Source organism: Bubalus bubalis, chromosome X, assembly GCF_019923935.1.
Source record: "Bubalus bubalis isolate 160015118507 breed Murrah chromosome X, NDDB_SH_1, whole genome shotgun sequence".
Taxonomy (NCBI): Eukaryota; Metazoa; Chordata; class Mammalia; order Artiodactyla; family Bovidae; genus Bubalus; species Bubalus bubalis.
This window is the reverse complement of record NC_059181.1, coordinates 81366990-81372945: the sequence shown is the minus strand read 5'-3', so window position 1 is coordinate 81372945 and position 5956 is coordinate 81366990. Positions and strand designations below refer to the sequence as shown.

The 5956-nt window shown below is 37.3% G+C and overlaps 1 pseudogene; it reads left to right on the top strand.

The window, feature by feature from the left end:
- Positions 1 to 384: 384 nt before the first annotated feature.
- On the top strand, positions 385 to 483 carry LOC112582398 (annotated as a pseudogene).
- The last annotated feature ends 5473 nt before the right edge of the window (positions 484 to 5956 follow it).

Here is a 5956-nt window from a genome sequence, read left to right as displayed (position 1 = left end):
TGCTAATTAGATTTGGAGTGCAACGACAGTTCTTTGCCTTCTTTTCTTTAATATTCACAGCAACAAAGGTTTTCTGGTTCTCTGCCATTTGTGTTTATTTTCCTCCTAAATGTCTTGCCAATCAGGGAAAAGCTCCTTGTGGAAACCAAGTTACCAAAGTCACGCAATTGACTTCCCCTTCTTCTAGATGAATGGCTTATGTCCATAAAAAAGAGGGTTCGTTATCATTATACTTCAGGTTTAATATTTCCCAATCTGCTATAGGCCTTCACTAGCTTTACATTTAATGCAGACTGCTTTTAAATCATGCTTTGATTTTTCCCCTCAAAATGTTTTTAAAGACATTTAAATATGACAGGCCAGATTTATTTAAAGAGTAAAACAGTTCTCTCTTCTGTAGCACATGTGCTAAATTTGGAAAAATATGGAGAAGATTAGAAGAGGAAGGATGACATGTCAATTCACAAAGGATATCATATATTTTTCTTACTGGGATAGTAAATATCTATCCTAAATCGACAGCTTGCATCATATACAATGGTAAAACCATAAATATACTTGTATTAAAATCAGAGATAAGATAAAAATAACTGCTATCACCATTACGATTTAAATTTTAATTTCCTGACCATTGCAATAAAGCAGGAAACAGAAATAAGAGATATCAATAATGGAACTAGGAGATACAATTCATATCTGTGAATGAGATTATTCCCTAGCCAAAGAGAATCTAAATAAAATACATTAAGAATGATAGTTTAACAGTTACCAGTTTTCCTAAACATTTCATTCATGTCCAACTCTTTGTGACCCCATGGAATAGTCCATGGAATTCTCCAGGCCAGAATACTGGAGTGGGTAGCCGTTCCCTTCTCCAGGGGATCTTCCCAACTCAGGGATCAAACCCAAGTCTCCTGCATTGCAGGTGGATTCTTTACCAGCTGAGCCACCAGGGAAGCCCAAGAATACTGGAGTGGGTAGCCTATCCCTTCTCCAGGGGATCTTCCTGAACCAGGAATTGAACTGGGGTCTCCTGAATTACAGGAAGATTCTTTACCAGCTGAGCTACCAGGGGAGCCCAAACATTTCATTAACTAGTTATAAAACAATGGAGAGTCCATTTGCTATAACACCAGAACTAGAAAACACCTAGACAGAATCTCAACAATAACTGTACAGCACGTATATGGAAAAAATTACAAAATTTAACAAAAAAAACCCACCTGAAAATGAATGAGAATGCAGAAATTTTTAAGTTAAGTTCTTCAAATTAATGCATAGATTTGATAAATTTACAATAAAAAATCCCAGAGATTATTTTCATGTCTTGATGAAGTGACCTCTAAATTCCATCCTAAAGAATGTATAGTCAAGGATAACACATACAGTTTGACCCTTGAACAACACAGGTTTGAACCGCAAAAGAGACACTGATGTATAGAACAGTCTTATGGACTCTGTGAGAGAGGGAGAGGGTGGGAAGATTTGGGAGAATGGCATTGAAACATGTAAAATATCATATATGAAACGAGTTGCCAGTCCAGGTTCGATGCACGATTCTGGATGCTGGGGGCTGGTGCACTGGGACGACCCAGAGGGATGGAATGGGGAGGGAGGAGGGAGGAGGGTTCAGGATGGAGAACACATGTATACCTGTGGCGGATTCATTTTGATATTTGGCAAAACTAATACAGTTATGTAAAGTTTAAAAATAAAAGAAAATTAAAAAAAAAGAAACAAACAAACAAAAAAAAGTTAACTTATAAGTGAATTTTTTTCAATAGTACATACTTCAGTACTACATGATCCATGGTTGGTTGAATATGAGGAGGCCAAACAGTGAATACAGAGGAACCCAGAATATAGGATATAGAGGGGTGACTATAAATTATTCATGAGTTTTGACCGTGGAGAGAATGGGTGTCCCCAATGCCCTCTTGTTCAAGGGTCAGTTGTATAGTCTGAAAAAGAAGTCTAATGAGGAGGACTTGTTCTAACAAATAATAGAACTGGTTCAAAAACTACAATAACTAAAACAGTATGGTCCTGGGACATGGATTCAAAACAAAACAAAAGAAAAAAAAAATGTAACAGACTATAGAGCCCCAAAAGAGTGAAATAAAGTTCAGTATGTTTCACCACAAGTACAGGAATGTACCATTTTGGACCTGTGTTAGCACAGTGATAAAAGGATTTGTGTTGTGGGAGCTGTTGCTTTCATGCTGGGCTCCTTTTGAAATGATGGGTTCATTTTGAAATGAACTCTGCCAGAAGGTCAGAGTTCTTGACAGCCTGTAAACTCTTATGGAAAGTTAGTGGGCATAATTTTCATGGTCAAGGATTTCTTCTAATGCTTCCTTCTCCTTCTTTAGTGAATATATATGCAATGAGGGTTGAATTGCTTATTTTGGCAGACAGCCTTAAATATTTAGAAGTTTAGCACTACCTCTTGACTTTTTTTTTGTAGGTTACAGGTTAAAAAAGAAGTATTCACATTCCTATCCTCTAATCTAAGTAATCTTTTAAAACGTAACTTTAATATTCCATTTCCTTGGGTTGCCATCTATGGGGTCACACACAACTGAAGTGACTTAGCATAGCATAGTACCATAGTCATCTTTTGGTAAGTGTCATTTTAAAGGTAAAGTATTCACGACACTGTAAATCAGCTACACTTCAATTAAAAAGTAAAGTACACAAATGGATCACAATTCCAGATACCTTGCTTTAATCTGCAATGTGTATAGAACCAAATATGTGCCATTGAAAAAAATTGATTAAGAATATATGAAATTATGTCTGTATAAGAAAAGGCAATTATTCCCAACCAACAAGCCTTAAATTGAAGAGAAAGCATTTTAAAAAGCCTTGCATTATATTTCCTTTTGTAAATTGAAGGTATCAAGAAATATTTAAAGTTGATGCTATCTAAAAGTATATTTGTTTTTTTCAAAAACATTCTACAGTTACATTCAAGTTTATAACTATGGATGGGTCAATTCCTCAATTTATGCTGGATAATTTTGTCTGGTTTACCCTATGTAAAGAAAACTGTAAACTTGGCAACAAATTATCTGGTTATCAATTATTTAATGGAGAAATATTTATTGGTTGTTGCCATTTTCCAGGTTTTATACAAGGTATTACATTTTGACAACAAAATAGACCCATTCTCTGCCCCCATGAAGTTTTCAGTCTATGGAAGACAGAGAGTAGACATTTAAATAGCCATATAGATATATGATTACAAATGTTAATAACTTCTATGACAGAAACAGAGTATACAAAGAGAGAAAATAGCTGAAGTTACATACTTTAATTCTGTTATTTAGTTTGAGCATAAGGAGAAGGCAATATTTAAGCTGATATCTGAAGAATGAGAAGGACCCAGACATGGAGTAGGTGGGTGGAAGTGCTCTGAGGAAAGAACATCTCTTTGAAGGTGTAAAGCATGCTGAAGTAACTGAAAGGTCAGTGTGGCTGAAGCTTGGAGAGATAACAGGACAGTAGCACAAGATGAGGCGGGAATGGTAGGCAGGGACCAGATTGTGTAGGGCTTCCCATGGACGGGGGAGCCTGTTAGGCTGCAGTCCATGGGGGTCGCTGGGAGTCAGGCACGACTGAGCGACTTCACTTTCACTTTTCACTTTCATGCATTGGAGAAGGAAATGGCAGCCCACTCCTGTGTTCTTGCCTGGAGAGTCCCAGGGATGGGGCAGCCTGGTGGGCTGCCGTCTGTGGGGTCGCACAGAGTCAGACACGACTTAAGTGACTTAGCATAGCATAGCATAGCAAAAAGCTTTCATTTTATTGTAAATGCAAAAGAAAGCCATTGAAAGTTTTCAGAGGAGTAATATGATCAGATTTACATTTTAATTTTTTAAATAATTTTATTTTTGACTGTGCAGAGTCTTCATTGCTGTGCGGGCTTTTCTCTAGTTGCAGCAAGCAGGGGCTACTCTCTAGTTGTGATGTGCAAGCTTCTTAGTGCAGTGGCTTTTCCTGTTGCAGAGCATGGCTTCTAGGGCGAGTGGACTTCAATAGTTGCAGGACATGAGCTCAGTAGTTGTGGTTCCCAGGCTCAAGAACACAGGCTCAATAGTTGTGGTGCACAGGCTTAGTTGCTCCACAGCATATGGTATCTTCTTGCACCAGGGGTCAAACCAGTGTCTCCTGCTTTAGCAGGGGGATACTTTACCACTGAGCCATCAGGGAAGCCCGTAGATTTACATTTTTAAATGACCATTTTGACTTTAGTGTGAACAATGGATGGATTTAGGAAAGAATGGAAGTTGAGAGAAGTTGGCTGATAATTTCTGGCTGAGAGGTGTGCCCAAGTAACCAAATTAATCCTTGAAAGGCAAAAAGAAAAAAAAAAGATCTCAAAAACCTTGTTTTGTTGTACCTGCACTATAGCCATAGTTGTTCTCTTTAAAGGATTTGTGTATATGTTTTTTATAGTATTACATAAGCTAATAAACTGTGACAACATGCTTCTTATTTTTGCTGATGAAATATGTCAAACATAATAATCTACTGAAAGTTGTATTTCTTAACTATATAACTTCTCTTCTGAAGGCTAAGTTCACATACTATTAATATTTTGGTTTTACATATTTGTAAATAAGTTCTTTTTTTTTTTCTTTATTAACCAGTTGACTCTGGATTCAGTTCTGTAGAGCTTATTCAAGGAAAGGATGAATCAGAGTTTAGAAGAAATTTCTGTGATCCCCAATCATACTAATCAACTCTCTCTTGGTGGATTTTCTCCACCAGCTTCTTTTTGCAACACAGCCATTTATGTGTTAAAACAGTTTGAATGAACAAATGGTTAGGTAACTTGTTACAATTTCAGCAGAATGAAAAAAGTGGTCATGGAGAAACACTAGTTTTGTTAGAAATTGTGATACTTAATGAGTATGTAAAGAATTTTTGACATCATAAAATTGTGGTCACGGTTTTTGAAAAATTGTCCCCTGGTGACATGGAGAAACCAGGTAACCTGAAATGTCCTGACCATCCACTGTGCCAAGGGCATCCCAGTGATCTCTACTCTGCAAATGAGTTGAAGACAAATGGAACTTGGTGGGTATTCCTGAAAAGAGCACAGAGCTTCACCAAAAAAAGAAAAAAAGAGGGCAAATAGTCTCCAATAATTTGAAGGAGGTACCACAACTACATCATTAAGAGAGGAAATCAAATGATTGATGACTCTGTCTTAAATGAAGTGAACAATGAGAGAAATGAGTCAGAAAACTATAGTCAGATCTCTACGGAGATCTGTGAAAGAGGTCACTGAAAGATCAGTGATTGACAACGTGCAGCTGAAGAAGAAATCTTTGAGACCTAATATGAATTTACTTTCCTTAGAAGAGCACCAAGAACTAAGTAAGGCCTGAGTGAGGTAGGTCTCAAGAGAGTTCAGACATCTGCGAAGTGGAAGTCTAGCATGAGCAAGGGTCAGAGTGGATTTGAAGAACCACTGTACAGAAAGGAATGTGGTATAAGTTCTAAGAGAAACCAAGAATCCTACTCATCTGACAGTGGTGTCAACTCTACTCCAGATTAAAAGTCTGAATAGGTTATTCCAGCAGACTTTTTTTCCCAGTGTGAGTGAAGGAAAGAGAGATTTTATTTTTTTGTCATTGCACTAGCCAAACTAAGCTGAAGTGGACTTAAGTCACAATAACAAGTTTGCTCTGAGATATAATTTCTTACTCTATTTTCATTCAGTTTTCCCTATAAAGGCTCTGGTTACAATGAGTCAACTTTATCTTGACTGAATCAAAGTGAAAGAATTTTCCAGACATCAGGAAGATAGATAGGAAGAGAACTCAGAACCCACCATGGCCCATACAAGTAGCAGTAGCCACCCAGAATGAAGTAATGGAGCTGGGATAGATGGAGATCATAGAACTAACAAGAACTCTCCAACAACTCTGGGATCATTTTGTCA